This window comes from Wyeomyia smithii, chromosome 1, assembly GCF_029784165.1.
Source record: "Wyeomyia smithii strain HCP4-BCI-WySm-NY-G18 chromosome 1, ASM2978416v1, whole genome shotgun sequence".
NCBI lineage: Eukaryota > Metazoa > Arthropoda > Insecta > Diptera > Culicidae > Wyeomyia > Wyeomyia smithii.
This window is the reverse complement of record NC_073694.1, coordinates 88,584,838-88,603,593: the sequence shown is the minus strand read 5'-3', so window position 1 is coordinate 88,603,593 and position 18,756 is coordinate 88,584,838.

Below are 18,756 nucleotides of genomic sequence, written 5' to 3'. Positions count from 1 at the left end.
TACTATGTGCTTCTCACCCGAATATCCTTGGTATAGGGCCGGCCATTGTCGTGGGCATCTCTACTTCAATTTCCACTACGTAACTTCGGCACCTTCTTAATACGGTAATTCACAGTTGTCTGGCTATTCCAATATGTCTGACTGTTCCAATATGTAGAGGCCGTAGAGGTGTTTTTTTTTTCTTTGATATGACCTGTCAGGTCGGCTGAGGCCGCTCACGGCCCATCTCGCCACCGTAGAGGTGTTAATAACTCACTTACTGCATGTGTTTCTTTTTTTTCCCGGCCGTTATCATTAACTGGCTAATTGCGAGATTTGGTCTCTTTTTTTTGGTCTTCTTCACTTAAGACATAAAAAAAAACACAATAGGGCACTTTTAGTTTTTTCCGTTCTTTTAACACTTATTGAAAGATGGAATTAGAAATATTTACTTGCAAAAACACTGTAATTGTTCACCGTTTTATCAAACCGACAGAACCGATAACCGTATGCGCATTCAACAAACCGTTCAAAACACAGAAAATGCTCACTTGATACTTATTTAAATCGGTTTCCGGCGCGGGACGACCGCTTGTCACCAAATGCGTTAACCACGAATGTCCTTGTAGGGTTCTTTTCCTGAACCGCCTGTCACCAAATGTGTGTACTCCTATCCTCACGATTTTCTAGTTCAGTTCCGAATGATGAAAATACAAAACGCGCAATGCGCAGCACTTCAGCGACAAAATAGTTGCGCTTTCACTTAATTTACTGCTACCCTCACGATTTTCTAATTGAATTTTAAGTCCACTCGGTCTTTATATCCACTCAGTCAGAACTGGCGTTTGTTTTTCTTTAGCTGTCACCACATGTGTAGGTATACCTATATCCTGGGTATAACCTACCAGGACTTTCTCCAGAAAACCCTGTACGCGCAGTCGGCGCGGAATTAAAACACCAGATTAGAGCTGATGATAATAATTAACTTTTATTCTGTACATCACTGCTTAAATATACCCTGCAGGTAAATCAGAGTGAGAGGCTTTCTCCACTCTCTGTTTACCATTTACCTTAAGCTCTTACCTTATAATCTAGTACCGCATGTACGATAGAACGCATGCGAGAGCATCAACACCGTTGAACCGGCGACTTCTGTTTTGTTTACAACACAAAACTTGTTTATTTTATTCGGGTTTGTTTGCCTGTGGCACAGCAGAAGGCTGCGCAAAGTTCTTTGCCGCCTATTGCATAATCTGTTGATACCTAGTATGTTGACAGATCCGTACGCGGTCCTCTGTCAAGGAAACCAAATGTTTCGCCAACGTTTGCTTACCAGAACCGTTCGCGGTCTTTCTTCAAGATCTTTCCTGCTTTCTTTACAAATGATCTTGTTTTAGGGGGGCAACGGCAGGTGGCCGTGTCCCGGTTCTACACTCTACCTGTTTTTCATTTCTTTAAACGGAAGGCTTACTGTCTTTCGGACTAAGCTAAAATATTCCGTATGACAAAATCCTACGTGACGGAACATAAGGTATTTCTGCGCGGGGTGTGACGTCACACAACCGTTGACACAGGAAGCGAGATTTTTCTGATCCGAATTTTTGGATGGTTTTTTTTTTTTTTTTTTTTTAAGGGGGGATTTGTTAGTAGCTTAAGTTTTTATGATAAATATTAGTAAATAATGAGTATGTGTGTCCAATCACAAATGGTGGCTTCCCAACACTGTTAGAAATTTGTAATTTTAATTGTTAGGATTTGTTTGCTTTCGCAATTAGGACTTATCATTCGTAGGGATTTAAACCTACTTGTCAGAAAAGGGGAAGTAAACTTACAACTAACTTAATTGCTAACTTATTGGCTATAAAGAGAGCTTATCGTAGCAATTGAGGACTGCAACGATTTTTGTCGAAAATTGTTAATAATTTTATTTGACATAGCTTCTAATGGTTCAACACCAGTAAGTCTATGTAATTCGAGTGTACCAAACCAAGGAGGACGCTTCAAAATCATTTTCAGAATTTTATTCTGAATCCTTTGGAGCGTTTTCTTCCTTGTTGAACAGCAACTTGACCAGATCGGTACAGCATAAAGCATTGCTGGTCTAAAAATTTGTTTGTAAATCAAAAGTTTGTTCTTTAAACAAAGTTTAGAATTCCTGTTAATGAGAGGATATAAACATCTCGTATATTTGATGCACTTGGCTTGTATACTCTCAATGTGCTCTTTGAAAATAAGTTTTTTATCATAAATTAGTCCCAAGTACTTAACCTTGTCGGACCAACTTAAAATAACCCCATTCATCTTGACAACGTGATTATTGTTTGGCTTGAGGAAAGAAGCCCTAGGCTTATGCGGGAAAATTATCATTTGAGTTTTAGAAGCATTGGGAGAGATTTTCCACTTTTGCAAGTAGGAAGAAAAAATATCTAAACTTTTCTGCAATCGACTGCATATGACACGAGGACTTTTTCCTTTTACGGAAATGCTTGTGTCATCGCAGAACAATGACTTTGTGCATCCTGGAGGCAAATCAGGAAGATCTGAAGTGAATATGTTGTACAGGACTGGACCCAAGACTGAACCTTGAGGTACACCTGCTCTGACAGGAAATCTATCAGATTTTGAATTCTGATAGACAACCTGCAGAGTTCGATCAGTAAGATAATTTTTTAAAATTTTGATTAGGAATATTGGAAAATTAAAAGTTTGCAATTTCGCAATCAAACCTTTATGCCAAACACTGTCGAATGCTTTTTCTTTGTCTAAAAGAGCAGCTCCAGTGGAATAACCTTCAGATTTGTTAGCTCGTATCATATTAGTAACTCTGAGCAATTGATGAGTTGTGGAATGCCCATGGCGAAATCCAAACTGTTCATTTGCAAAAATTGAATTTTCGTTGATGTGTGACATCATTCTGTTAAGAATAATTCTCTCAAACAGTTTACTTATTGAAGAAAGCAAACTGATTGGTCGATAACTTGAAACTTCAGCTGGGTTCTTATCCGGTTTTAAAATGGGAGTAATTTTTGCATTTTTCCATAATTTGGGAAAATATGCAATTTTGAAGCAGCAATTGAAAATTTTCACTAAAAATTCCATTGTGCTCTCAGGGAGATGTTTGATTAGTATATTAAAGATTAAATCGTCACCAGGTGCTTTCATATTTTTGAAATTTTTAATAATTGATTTAATCTCATTCAAGTTAGTTTCAATTATTTCTGCAGGTAAAAAATTCTGGGAAGAAATTAAATCAAATTGACGTGTGACTTCATTTTCAATTGGACTCACAAAATTCAAATTTGAGTTATGAACACTCTCAAACTGCTGAGCAAGTCTTTGAGCCTTTTGTTCATTGGATACAAGAAAACGTTCACCATCTTTTAAAACTGGAATAGGCTTTGAAGGTTTCTTAAGAATCTTCGACAGCTTCCAAAATGGTTTTGAATATGGTTTAAATTTTTCAACTTTAGTCTCAAAATTTTGATTTCTCAGAAGAGTAAATCTATGTTTTATCTCTTTCTGTAAATCTTTATAAATAGTTTTAAAAACAGGGTCACGAGAACGTTGATATTGACGTCTGCGGACATTTTTCAAACGAATTAGAAGTTGAAGATTTTCGTCAATTATTGATGAATCAAATTTCACTTGAGCCTTTGGAACAGAATAATTCCTGGCATCAACAATTGCACATTTTAATGCTTCCAAAGCGGAATCAATATTCACTTTGTTTTGCAAATCAAGCTCATTATTGAAATTTCTCTCAATATGAGTTTTGTATCTTTCCCAATTAGCCTTGTTATAATTAAAAACAGAGCTCATAGGGTTTAAAACTGATTCATGTGATAAAGAAAAAGTTATTGGAAGATGGTCAGAATCAAAGTCAGTATGTGTGATCAAATCACTACATACATGACTTTGATCTGTTAGCACCAAATCAATTGTTGAAGGGTTTCTTTCAGAAGAAAAGCATGTAGGACTATTCGGAGACAAAATAGAATAGTATCCTGAAGAACAATCATTGAATAAAATTTTGCCATTGGAATTACTTTGAGAATTATTCCATGAACGATGTTTAGCGTTAAAATCGCCGATTATGAAAAATTTCGAACGATTTCTGGTGAGTTTTTGTAAATCACCTTTAAAATAATTTTTGAGCTCGCGTGTGCATTGAAATGGTAAATATGCTGCGGCAATAAATAAAATCCCAAGTTCAGTTTGAACTTCAACTCCCAAAGTTTCAATAACTTTCGTCTCAAGATGGGGAAGAGCACGATGTTTGATTCGGCGATGAATAACAATTGCAACTCCACTGCCGGAACCCTGAATCCTATCATATCTATGAACCACGTAATTGGGATCATATTTAATTTTATGTTAGGTTTCAAAAATGTTTCAGTAATAATTGCAATATGCACATTATTTATCTGTTAAAAAATTAAAAAGCTCATTCTCATTGGCCTTCAATGAGCGAGCATTCCAATTTAATATTTTAATTGATTTATTTAAAATCATTGCTAAATTTTAAATTAGAAACAATTTTAATAGTAAAATTTGTGCCTTCAAACATTGATTTTGCCATGGCGTTCATAAGATCGAACATTGCCTGTTGCAAAAAAGAAAGTTTACCTGCCGTAATAGGCCTCAGGCAGTTGACATTAGAAAAAATATTTTCGGCAGCAATATTAGCTGGAGTAATAGGTGTACAATTATTTTTCTAGCGTGTTTTGCTTACCCATATTAACGGTCATTTTCGAACTACCAACACTAGGCGGTATAATGTTCGAACTACCTGTAACCTGTGCATAAGTTAAACGGGTATGCAAAGGAGTAGGTAAACTATGCGTCACTGGTACGCTTGGAGAATTTTGTTTTGAAGTTGGTTTTAATTGAGAAATTGAATTTTGTTTACCTTGCCTTGCCTTAACAATTGCTAAACGGACTGGGCATTGATAAAAATTTGACATATGGTTGCCGTTACAATTCGCACAGCGAAAATTTTTACTCTCTTTCACAGGACATGTGTCCTTTTTTGAGAAGAGTCTCCACAATTAAGACATTTTTGGTCCATGTTACAGAATTTGGAACCATGGCCATAACGTTGGCAAGTACGGCATTGGGTGATATGCTTTTCACCTCCGCCATACTTCCTATAAATTTCCCACTTTACACGCACATTATACAAAGCATGTGCTTTTTCAAAAAATTTTAAGTTGTTAACCTCATTGCGGTTAAAATGAATTAAATAATTAACAAGGGAAATTCCAGTTTTCTGACTGTTTTCGCCTCGTGATTTTTGTTTCATTAGAATTACTTGGGTAGGGGCTATGCCAAGTAATTCTGTTGAAGTAAGTTTGATCTCATCAACGGTTTGATCGTTGGTGAGACCTTTCAAGACAACCTTGAACGGCTTGGCGTTCTTGGTGTCATATGTAAAAAATTTGTACATCTTGTCAGTTAAATACTGAACAAGACGATCACGACCCTTTACTGAGTCGGCTAATAAGCGGCATTCACCTCTACGGCCAATTTGATAGGTAACTTTAACGTCAGAAACAAACGTTGAAAGTTCCTTTTTGAATATATTAAATTCAGAAGAAATAGTTACCACAATAGGTGGAACTTTCTCCTTTTTAAAAGATTTTATATTTTGTATAGTTTCATTATTGGTAACTTCCATTTCACCAGCTTCTTGCTCAGGCAAAATATCAAAAGGATTGTCACTACAGACACTCGAAGTGTCAGAAAGAGATGCCTCTCTTTTCCTCCCCGCAGCGATGCGAGGTTTCTTTTTCCGTCCAGCCATTTCAGGTGATACGAAAAAAGTTAAAACCAATGTTGAATTCAAAAGTAGGTAGTCTTGAGAAAGACTGATGGGAAATAACTTTCAGGTAGTCTTTAAAAGACACACTGACAAAACAGAAACTTTGAAGCTATAGGCAGTCAAAGACCAGTCCACAAGCAACCGAAAAAACGTCTGATCTGTAGGACAGTTCAAGGCGCACTGAGTTTTTTTTTTGGATGGAATTATCGGACAACGGGTATGAACTGAAAAAGTCGAATATGAAAGTGCGCGGTTACGGAGGAGACGTGAAAACTGTTTGCGGTGAATCAGTGCTTAGCGTTTTTGTTGAAAATGTTGTGCCAAACGACGCGATTGATGTAAAAGTGTTGATTGGAATGGATTTCCTATGTGGCGTAAACTATTCAATAACTATTCAATCACCCCAGAAGGTGTGCGGATTAAAAAGTTGCCGGTCAAACAGCATGAGTGTGACGCAAGATCGAGGAGTATGTTCGTGTCAGTGAAATCGATGTACCGTGCCAATACCGTAGTGCAGCGGTTTGCAATCGGGGGGGAGGGAGGGGGGATTCCCCCCTAGAGGAGAATTTGACCGTTGCAGGGGGGGAATTGAGAGTGGAAAAATTTCACATGTAATGCGCTTTTGTGATTGACGGTGGTGCGACATTTTTTTAGTGACCAATGAATTAGCTCGCAAAAAACCCATGCAGCAGTTTTATGCGAATCATTTTGCTTTATAGGCATTCATACGTCAAATCTCGCCAAACATGTGAAAAGGGCCCTTGTGCCATATGTAAACAAACCAAATTTTCTCGTTTTTTAATTAATACAAGCGAAAAGTGCCCTTACCAATAAGCTTTATTGATAAAAGAATTTACTCTTAATCAAACAATTTTATTTGTACGGGTAGATTAAGCCTGTATTCATTGAAAAACGTGAAATTGTGGCTTGTTTACATATGGCACATGGGCCCTTTTCACATGTTTGGCGAGAAATGTGCTTGTTGACGATAAATCGTCACACACACCTTCACAAGAGATGCTTAATTGTATGCCTGTGTATTGGTGTTCTCCTGCTCCTGCTTGAAACCTGTTAAAAATTAAAGTTTAAAAAGCCTTATATTTTTTAATTACTACAGCTTTTTTTTCATGGTGCCAATAGGGGGGAAAAGCTTGTGTAAATCATCAAAAGGGGTAGCATAAACTGAAGAAGGTTGAAAAACACTGCCGTAGTGTGATTACGAATCTTATTGGAAACTACCAACCGGTATCATCAGTTTCAACGACGAACAAACTCAAAAACACGTTGAGCGACAATGAAGTTGTATGTGTGCATCCACGACGCTTGGCTCCTCTGGAGAAAGAGATCGTGAAAAAGCAAATTGACGAGTGGTTGGTAAATGGTATTATTCAGCCTTCGCAAAGTGAATACGCCAGTGCAGTAGTAGTACTGCCGAAGAAAGACGGATCCCGCCGGGTATGCATTGATTACAGAAAAATCAATAAAAAAATGATTCGGGACAATTATCCCATGCCGAACGTTGAAGAGCAAATCGATCAACTGTCTAGTGCGCGAGTTTATACAACGTTGGACTTAGAGAATTCGTATTTTCATGTTCCTATTGACGAAAAAAGCTGCAAATACACATCGTTCGTGAAAGAGCTCATCAACGATGGGACAATCGTAGCATTCGTGGACGATATAATCATCCCATCGAAGACTGAAGAAGAAGGATTGAAAAAAATAGAAAAAGTGTTGAAAACGGCCGAAAAGGCAGGACTCAAATTTAATTGGAAGAAGTTCGTGTTCCTGCAACGTCGTGTCGAGTACCTCGGGTACACGATCTACGATGGACGTGTTCAACCAGCACCTGCAAAAATTGAAAAAGTTAGGCAATTCCAGATGCCAACGACGGTAAAGCAACTCCAGACATTTTATGGTTTGGCGAGTTACTTTCGTTAATTTGTACCCTCCTTTGGCGATGTTGCGCGACCTCTATCAGGTATGTTGAAAAAGGATAGCAAGTTTGATTTCAACGACGAAGCAATTGCTGCTTTTAACCGCGTCAAGGAAATTCTCACAAGCTTTCCTGTATTGCGAATATTCCGACCTGAGGCAGAGGCTGAAATTCATACCGATGCCAGTAAACACGCTTTAGCTGGCATATTAATGCAACGTGCAGATGATGATGGTAAATTACACCCTTGTCACTATTATAGTCGTCTGACAAATAGCGCCGAGAAGAATTATCATGCTTACGAGCTAGAGACGTTGGCGGTGGTAGAAACGATAAAAAAGTTCAGATGCTACCTATTAGGTTGTAAATTCAAAGTCATTACGGACTGCAGAGCTTTTGGGGATTCGATGAACAAAAAGAAGATGAATGCCCGAATTGCTCGATGGATTGTCGATCTAACCGAGTTTGATTTTATTGTCGAACACCGCCCTGGAGAAAAACTGCCGCACGTTGATGCACTGTCACGAGCAAATGTTTTGGTGATATCTGCTTCTGTTAGCGCTCAAGTTTCTGAAGCTCAACGAAACGATGAGAAAGCCAAAGCAATCATGGCCGCTATGGAGAGTGGCACGAAGTACGATGGGTACAGTACGAGCAAAGGAATTTTGTACGAGGGTAGTGGAGAGAATCGGCGATTATATATTCCGGAAACGATGGAATCGACGATCATACGAGCTGCTCATGAAAAAGGACACTTCGGAGTGAAGAAAACGAAAGAAAGGATTGATACGGACTACTTCATCATTGGACTGAAGAATAAAATTAAACGTTGCATTGCTACGTGTGTTCCGTGTATCGTTAGCGAGAAGAAACGTGGGAAGCTGGAAGGAGAACTAAAACCGATTCCGAAAAGTGATGTGTCCTTGGACAATTTACACGTGGACCACTTCGGACCTATGCCATCGACGCGAAAGTGATATAACTATATTTTAACGGTGATTGACGGGTTTACGAAGTTTGTGTGGTTGTTTCTGACTAAATCCACTGGTGCCGAGGAGACGTTGAAAAAGCTGCGGATAATTTTTGATACGTTTGGAAATCCAAGAAGAATAATTAGCGACCGTGGTTCAGCGTTTACGTCAGGATTGTTTACCAAGTTTTGCTCAGATGGAAGGATAGATTTACATACGGTTGTTACCGGTGTTCCCCGTGGGAATGGACAGGTCGAACGTGTCCATCGCGTCATCATTCCGATGCTCACGAAGTTATCGATTGAAAAGCCTGAAGGATGGTTCACCCATGTGATAAATGTCCAGAAGTGTTTGAACAACAGTTGGCAGCGGGCAATCCGAACTACTCCTTGTAAACTCTTGATTGGTGTCAAAATGAGGACGAAGGAGGATGAAGCCCTGTGCGAGATAATACACCAGGAACTCCAAGATGATTTTCAACAATCGCGGAATGAGTCAAGGGATCTTGCTCATCAAAGCATTCAGCAAATTTAGTAAGAGAAAAAATATCAAGACATGCGTAGGAAGCGATCACAGAAGTATCGACTCGGCGATGTCGTGGTCATTCCGAAGACACAGTTTGGAGTTGGTCAGAAGATGAAACAGAAATACTATGGACCGTAAAAAATCGTAAGAGTTCTACCGAATGATCGATATGAGGTACAAAAGCTGGAAGACGAATCCGAGGGACCAAATAAGACTTCTACATCCGGAGACTCTCTCAAGCCGTGGTCACTTCCGGGACGAAAGTAATATCAGGAAAGGCCATGTGGGACGATTGGTATACCCCCCGGCAAAAGTGAAGAGAAAAAGTTAGTTTTTAGTAATACACCGACCGATGCACACGAATCTTCGTCATTGTCGTAAATCAAAGTTAAATAAAATTAGTCTTTATATTTGTCATCAATTCTCTCCCTTAATTTCTTATATTTATTGGATTTATTTCTCCTTCACGATAGTTAAGATAATATAACTTAGATACAATGGATTTTCAAAGTTTGTACAAAAATATGGATGTTTCGCATCTCACAATTGAAGAGGTGGAACATGAACTTTTAATTAGAAATTTGTTATTCAGAAGAGAGGATCATGAGAACGTCAAGCGACGAAAACTCAAAGACAGAATGAAAGAGGAAAGGGCGATAGGATATGTGTCTACAGCATTTGATCGTACGTGGCGATCTGCCGCCGAGGAAATAGCTTTAATGAATGCAACGCTTACTGTGATTGGCGCCAGCTTGCTGCAGCGCATGAGAATCTATGCTCCCGAACGTGTACTTTTTCTGCCAGAACCAAGGAACACCGTATAACCGTATACGGATAACGATCCAGTCAACACAATACGCAGACGTTTTCTAGAAGGCTATCATGTTTTCGACTTTAATGTTTCTTGTGTCAGTTCTAGACAACGCTTGCGAACTGTAAATTTAACTTTAGACTAGTTTTAAAACCATATCATTAAGACCACGATGTCAGATGAAATTGAAATAAAATAAATAAAACATAAATAAATACAGTCGTGGCCTTAGAGAATGATGAAATGTTATCACAAGGCGCGGTCGGAGGAAAAAAATCTAATGAACCTAAGAAAAATGAATTGGAAGTCTCGATGAAGAGATCACACAGTTATCGCTCAGCTTCTGGGACGTGATGTTCTTTCGATTGCGCTTATCATAAGTCATAAACCTGTTATAGAAATTTCAATCGCACCGTGCCGCGTCGCGTGTTGCTTGTATCCGTGATGAGGCGAGAGAATACGATTAAAATTGCTTATTCGCAGTTTACCGTCAAGCCCACGGTCGAAAAACTTTACAGTTGTCGTACTATCCTTGGACTGAAGAAGGAAGAGATAAAACGACTTCAGTGCCATAGAGGCGAGGCATGTGCGTTGGTTAGGGTCAGTGATTTGGCGCTCGCGTAAAAGATTGTCGACGAACATAACGGGAAACATGAAGTAGAATGCGAAGGGAAGCAAATCAAGCTTCGCATTACATTGGAAGATGGTCTTGTCGAGGTTAGAGTTCACGACCTTCCTGAAGATGTGTCAGAAGAGAGGGTTGTCCATTTCCTGAAAAGTTATGGGGAAGTGAAATCGATTGGCGAGTTAATGTGGGGCGCAAGTGACGAGTGCAAAGGGATACCGCTCGGCGTATGGTCCGTTCGTATGCAAGTTAAGCGCAATATCGACTCATGGAGTTGCATCGGCGGAGAACGAGCGTTCATTACATACAAAGGACAAACACAATCATGCCGACATTGTAAGGTGCAAGCGCATACTGGCATATCATGCGTCCAGAACAAAAAGCTGCTATTCCAGAAGAGCTACGCAAATGTGACTAAGCAAACTGGATGAACCGGTAGGTCAACGACCGGTCAACAACCTAAAAAATCAGCTGGTGCGAAGCAACAAGATAAAAAACCTGTCGGTCAAAAATCTTCTGCGCCACCACCGTTGTCATCTGATGCGTTTCCTGAACTACCAAAGTCTTCGAGTCAGAGTGAATCTTCAGTCCCGAAAACACAAACGAGCACTCAGTCAGCAGCCAGTGCTGTGTCCACACGCTCTCAAACAACAAGAGCATCCAACTCGTCAACGTCTTTCCTAACACCACTGCAAGCTGTCGTGTGGTCGGATTCGGAGAGCCTCTTAAAAAACCAAACGTGCTGCGATCGCAGAGCAAGACTAACAACGGGAACGAAACAGATGAGTCATCCACTTCCACGAACAGTAGACGAAACCTAACACGACCGATTGGTAAAAAACCACGCCGGGATGGCGATGACGACGACGAGGGTATGGAGGAAGAATACATCCTTTGAATGGCTCTCACGTCGTACAACATTGCTTCGATAAACATCGCTACAATCACGAGTCCCACGAAACAGAACGGCTCCAAACCTTCATCAACAGCCAAAGCCTCGACATCGTGTGTCTTCAAGATGTAGAGAACGAACAGCTCTCCTTGCCGGGTTATGTCGTTTTCTTCAATATTGACCATTCGAGAAGAGGAACAGTTATTGCACTGAAGCAATACATCCAAGTCACTCACATTGAGAGAAGCTTGAATAGCCGACTACTTGCTCTCCGGGTACAAGACACGACTATCTGCAACGTTTACGCTCCCTCTGGCCCTACGCAACGTGCCTTTCGAGAGAATTTCCTCAATGAAACACTTCCATATTACCTGCGACATCGCACCACACATGTTGTTCTGGTCGGCGAATTCAATTGCGTGCTTCGAGCATGTGATTCGAGTAGCCCAAATACGAGTCCCGCACTCAAAGCAGCTAACTACTGCAGCTTCACGATATATGGGATAAACTGTATCCGCGCGATCCAGGTTTCAAGTACGTCTGTCGGAACGCACACTCGCGCCTTGATCGAATATACGTTAGCACTGGTCTACGCGATCATCTACGGACAGCGCATGCTCACGTCTGCTCATTTACCGATCATAAAGCATTGACGCTCCGACTATGCCTCCCTCATCTCGGACAAGAACATGGTCGTGGGTTTTGGGCCCTTCGACCACACCTTCTAACCGACGAAAACGTTACGGAATTCCAGTACAAGTGGCGGTATTGGACCCGGCAACGAAGAAACTATGGTTCTTGGATCGAATGGTGGCTCTCATTTGTGAAACCAAAGATTAAAAGCTTCTTCAAGTGGAAATCTCGGACTGTTTTTGATCAATTTCACAGAGAATACCAGCACCCTGGAACACTATCTACCATCAATCGGCTAAAAGGTGAAATGTTAGCTCTCCAACGGACGTTTTCTCACACGTTTATGCGGATTAATGAGACGTACGTGACAGGTGAGCCCGTTTCCATATACCAGCTGCGGGGAGACGAAGAAAGAAAACCGTCATCACACAGCGGCAGACCGAGCAGGGCGAATTAAAAACTGACCCACAAGAGATCGAAGAACACATGGTGAACTACTTTTCGACTCTCTATTCCGAAGAGGCAGGAGAAGAGAACGAAAACGACTTCACTTGCGAGAATGTAATTCCACCCAACGACCCATCGAATGAATCCTGTACGAGCGAAATCACGACTGCAGAAATATGGGCTGCAATAAAAGCGAGTGCACCTCGGAAATCACCCGGCTGTGATGGTATACCAAAGGAATTTTACCACCGAATGTTTGATGTCATCCACCGAGAACTAAATCTTCTGCTGAACGAGACACTGAGCGGAAATCTACCACCATCATTTGTTGGAGGTATAATAGTACTGGTTAAAAAGAGAGGAGGCGATCAAACAGCTCGATCATACCGTCCGATCTCGCTGCTTAACAGTGACTATAAATTTTTCTCCAGAATAATTAAAACTAGGCTGGAGTGAGTAATGGGAGAACATCGCATCTTGAGCGACGGACAGAAATGCTCGAACGCAGAACGCAACATCTTTCAAGCCACTCTCGCACTGAAGGATCGGATTGCAAATCTTCGACATCGCCGTCGCGCTAATTAGTTTCGATCTCGATCACGCGTTCGATCGGGTCCGACACTCATTCCTTTTCGAGACCATGCGTACGCTCGGTTTCAATCGGGATCTCATCGCTCTACTCTCGCTCATCGCTAGCCGATCCACTTCTCGATTGCTGATCAACGGACATCTCTCCCGTTCGTTCGAAATCCAGCGCTCGGTGCGACAGGGGGACCCGTTGTCTATGTACCTCTTTGTCCTTTATCTTCATCCACTGGTGTGCAGACTGAAACGAGTGTGTGGGGACGATCTACTGGTGGCATATGCGGATGACATTAGTGTGATCGTCACATCGATCAATCAGATCGATGAGATGAATGATTTATTTGCTCGTTTTGAGATAGCTGCTGGTGCAAAATTGAACCTGCGGAAGACGGTTGCCATTAATGTTGGATTCTATGAAGGTAACCAACTCAACACACAGTGGCTGCAAACCCCCGATACAGTCAAAATTCTGGGGGTTGTGTTTGCAAACTCTATACGACTAATGACCAAGGATGGAAAAACTCGTATCGCATAACAATCATTCGGGTATCATTTCTGAATGTTAAAAGTTACACATTCTCAAGCTTGCAAGAGACAACTTAGAGCAAAGAAATATATGGAAGCTTTCTTTGATGATTTTGTTTCAGTATTGCCTGCTTTAGGCGGAGCGAGCAACATATAGCGAGTGTTTCACGAAAGAATCGTAAACGATTGCACTCAAGCGATCGCAATGATTCTTCCAAATGTTGGTTGCTTGTAGGCGTAATTCGGCTACTCCACGTCGTGCTTTCACCGTGATATACCACGATGATTCTTGGTGATTTCAAGTATCAGATGCTAATGCACCATGCTACAATTTCCGTAAGCATTGATGATACCTATTTGCTCCGGCAAGCAAACAATTGAACACAATCTAACGTTCATTTGGATTCATAATTTCGTATCACTGGCGATAATATCTCAAAGCTTCTCGCGATAATGTTGAATGCAAGTGAACTTGGATACAATAAATACTATCGTGTTTGAATCATTCAATCTCCTTCTATGGTATTCGGAACTCTTAGAAGCGAAAAACAATCAGCAGCGTTTCTATGGAAAACTTGTACGCGAGTGGAGATAGTTGAACGATAACTGATAAATCAAAGAACACATTTGCATGAAAAATTGCTAGTGAGTGAACTTTTCCATGCTTGCTAATGACAACGTTGAACTGGGACACCGCAGTGAAAAAGTTTACGCAATTAATGTGGTTGCACTCTCTGCGTACGTTGACGCTGCATCAAAAGATCATAGTGCTCAACACATTCGGTACCTCCAGAATATGGCACCTCGCATTCGTGTTACCTTCTTTATGTGTGACGGCAAAATTCACATCAACAATGGGTACATTCCTATGGCGCGGCATGATCGCACGCGTACCCATGATGCAGTTGGCGCGTAACAAGGAATATGGCGGGCTTAAGCTACAATTACCGGCGCTTAAATGTAAGTCGCTCGCAATCAACCGGCATTTACGAGAGATCAATTCCATTCCTTTTTATAGGTCCCTTCTTTTCCAAGTAAATCCTCGCCCTGCGGTCCCAATTCATTTCCCCGACCTTAAAATAATCCTTTCAAATCTGCCCCAACCCCCCAACCAAATTCAACAAAACCCCTCCACCGATCAAATCCACCAGCATTTCATCCAACAGACTGAAGTGCCAAGAGTGGAACGCAAAAATCCAGCAGGGAACAAGCCACGCACGTGGCAAAATATTTCAACGAGACAGATAAATTCGGTGCAGCGGACGCAACTTTACTTACTCGTAAACGAAAAAGTAGAGCATCGCAAACTGCTCTTCGTAATGTAACGAGTATAGAATGAGAACTGCACATATTGTGACAACAATACTGCTGAAACACTTTATCACAAATTCTGTGCATGTGCTCGAGTCGGTCCAGCTTGGATGGTCCTGCAGCGGAGGTTAACAGATATTGTAGGAGGATGGAGACGACGCGACTAGAGGTGGGCAATCCGCTCACGAACTGATCTAAAGAGCTGGTTCTTCAAAGTGACTAAGTGATTATCGCTCTTTTTTAAAGAGCGGTAACTCACCCCTTACTTCAAGCAAAAAGCTGAAGCTGATTTTGTTGATCAGACACCGCAAGCGAGAGCCATATGAATGTTTTACACCCCAAGCGCAAAGCGGCGTGCGACACTGCAATAGAACTCCCAGAAAATAGCTGCCACCGGCTGCCTGCTCTCCTATGCATAACCATCCACCAGCCGCGGGAATAAAAAATAAAATCTACTTGCCACAGTTCACACACAGCACACGGGCTGGCTAACGCCGGGACGCACACGAAAAGTGGAACGAAAAGAGCGAAAGAACTGGTTCACTGATCTCTTGAATCTATGCAGACAATTCGCTCGCGAGCTGATCAGAAAATCAGTTTTTTAAAAGATCGAAATCTTCTGATCGTGAGCGGATTGCCTGCGAGCTGAACAAAAGAGCCATCGGAAGAACCAGTTCTTCTGAGAGCGAAAGATTTCGCTCTTTCAAAGAACTGAATCTTTTGATCAGCCTGCGAGCGGATTGCCAGATCAGTGAATCAGTTCTTTCGTTCTTTTCGTTCCACATCCATTCGTGTGCGTACTCGGCGTTAGCTAACCCGTGTACCTGTGTATGGACTGTTGCAAGTTGTTTTTTGCATGCTCTTGCGGCTGGATGGTGGCTGGGTGATGAGAAATGCAGGTCATGCACATCAGGGCAGACGTTTGGTGGCAGCTTGTTTCTGGGAGTTCTATCGTAGCGACCTTGCCCTTGGCAAATTGGGTGTAAAGCTTTCACCTGGCTCTCGCTTGCGGTGTCTGATAATAAGCTACACTGATAAAAACCAAAAATTATGTAGGAAAGAAAAGAGCGAGTGAGCTGTTAAAAAGAACTAGTTCATCTTAGAGAGCGGAACCGCTCTGATCCGCTCACTATAGTGAACCATTTTTCCCACCTCTAGACGCGACTTCGATGAGTTACTAAGGCCTACTTTACCAGGTATAAATAAAAGGCGAAGAGTGGAAATTCTTAAAAAGTTCATTGAATATATTAGTTTTATTATTGCGTGTGATGCCAAAGTGATAGATTTAGCTGCGTAGAATTTTCATCTAGATATAGAACACTGACAAAATTTTGTAACTGATAAACTTAGACTAACTCAATAAATTTTTACAAAAAAAAATCAGAGGAAATATTAGATTAGTTAATAGAATATGAACAGGTAAAAATTGAAAATATTGCACCGTTAATGAACGCTTTCAAGGATTTTGTCATGCAGAAATTCGGTCAAGAGAGAGCCAGAATGGAGCAAGAAATTTGCTAATTTTTGCTAATTCGAGCAATGTACGGAGGGTGTGAATGATTAGACTTGTCGTGGTTTGCGAAGTTTTTTATCGTTATTTAATGCTGCATACAAAACCTGATCGTGATTAACTGAGGTATCGGTTCCTGCTACACCTGTGTAACGTGAAGTACAGTTTCAAGTGGTGCTAATTTTGCCGTGAATTTACAAATCATCTCGCGGCACTTTACCCATTCGCATCTGTGAATTACGGTTGGCGTCATCAATTGTGTTCATCTGATCGAATTCTGATCTGTCATTTAAATGAACACCAACAACCTTGTCACTCGCTCTATGGCCGCCAAAACGAACAAAGATGCTACAATGTCAACATCGCAGTCTCTCACCCCCGCAATTTTCGGCAACAACTTTAAACGTTCCAGCGATGATTTGGACCGCACCGATGATTTCGAAGAATTGTTAGGACGGATGCAAATGATGATCGACGAGGGAAATAAGCGTATCGAAAGGAAGATCAATGATGGAAATCGTTCTCTAATGCAAGAAATCGGTACTCTTCGGTGCGAAATGGAAAAGCTGAGAGATGACACTTCTCGTGATATCAATCAGTTAACAGAAAAGTTTACGAAGACGGAGATAGACGTAGGAACCAATAGGGATGCTATCGCCAGACTAGAAAATTCAGCTGACCTCCTGCTTACTGGTGTACCGTACAACCCGTCAGAAAAAAACGAGTGTCTATTTGTTCAAAGTTGCTTCTGCTCTGGGCTACTCTGACTCGGATGTTCCAGTTGTCTTTTCGAAGTGACTGGCCCGAGTTCCCATTGCCGTTGGCTCTTCACCACCTATACTTTTCCAGTTTGCTATAAAAGCGGCTAGAGATGACTTCTTTCATCGCTACCTGTTTCAAAGGAATCTCAACCTGTCGCAGCTTGGATTCGACGTTACCAAACGGGTTTACCTTAACGAAAATCTAAGTGAATCTGTCCGTCAGCTGAAAGGATATGCCTTGAAACTAAAAAAGGAAGGCCGGATTCAGAAGGTATTTACCAAGCATGGGGTCGTCTTCGTTAAAACCAATGCCGATTCTTCAGCCGAGGCTATACGTAACCTGGATCAGTAAAAACTGTTTAGTTCGAAAAATATATAACCTTTCCTAGTCAAATCATTTTCCTTCCATGATATTCCATGTTTCCACTCCTTTATTGTCCGTTGATTATTCCCCTCCTGAAAGTAACCAGAATTCTGCTGAAAATTCTGCTGATGCTGTTGCTGTTGGACCTACTGCTGCTGCCGCTGCTGCTAAGGATTCGATGCTGCTGTTGCTACCATGGTGTTGTGTCTACGCTTCTCAATGCCCTAGTTTCGATGATAATCTACAACTTCTGCAAACCTCCAAGTACATAACCACAGTTAGTATTAATAATCACGATGATAAATGAAATTTATATGTTAGTTTTTTTAGTCTTAGCATTATATTCCTTTCGTTTAGTTAGTTTAGTTCATTTGTATTTGCTCCGCTCTTTTTTTTCGATGATGTCGGTTAATCAAGTGAGCATTGCTCGCGCAAATAGAGGTATAGCCAGTATCCCGCGTGCCGTGATGAATGTGGCACTCAAAAGTGATAACATTAATATATGTCATATGAACATTCAGAGTTTATGCGCTCGTGGAATGAGCAAATTTGAAGAATTTAAAGACTTATTTGTAAATAGTAAAGTCGACGTGATTTGTGTGACTGAAACATGGCTTCATGATTCAATTTCCGACGATTCTATTGCACTTTCTGGTTATAACCTACATAGACATGATCGTTCTTACAGCCGTGGTGGAGGCATTTGCGTTTATTTCAAGCCTGAATTGCGATGTAGAATCCTATCGAGCTCTACTTTATATGCGGGTGCAGAAGACAGCAATTGTACTGAGTTTTGTTTATTGAGGTTCAATATGTTACCGAAAAGTTTTTGCTTGGCGTTTTTTACTGTCCGCCTAGAGAAGACTGTGCTGCCGTTTTAAACAGCAAGCTATTTGATTTTTCGCTTGTTTATACCAATATCATATTGATTGGTGATTTTAACACGAACTTAAATAAAAGAAATAGTAAAAGTTTGCAGTTTAGCAATGTAACCGACAATTATTGTTTATTGAGGTTCAATATGTTACCGAAAAGTTTTTGCTTGGCGTTTTTTACTGTC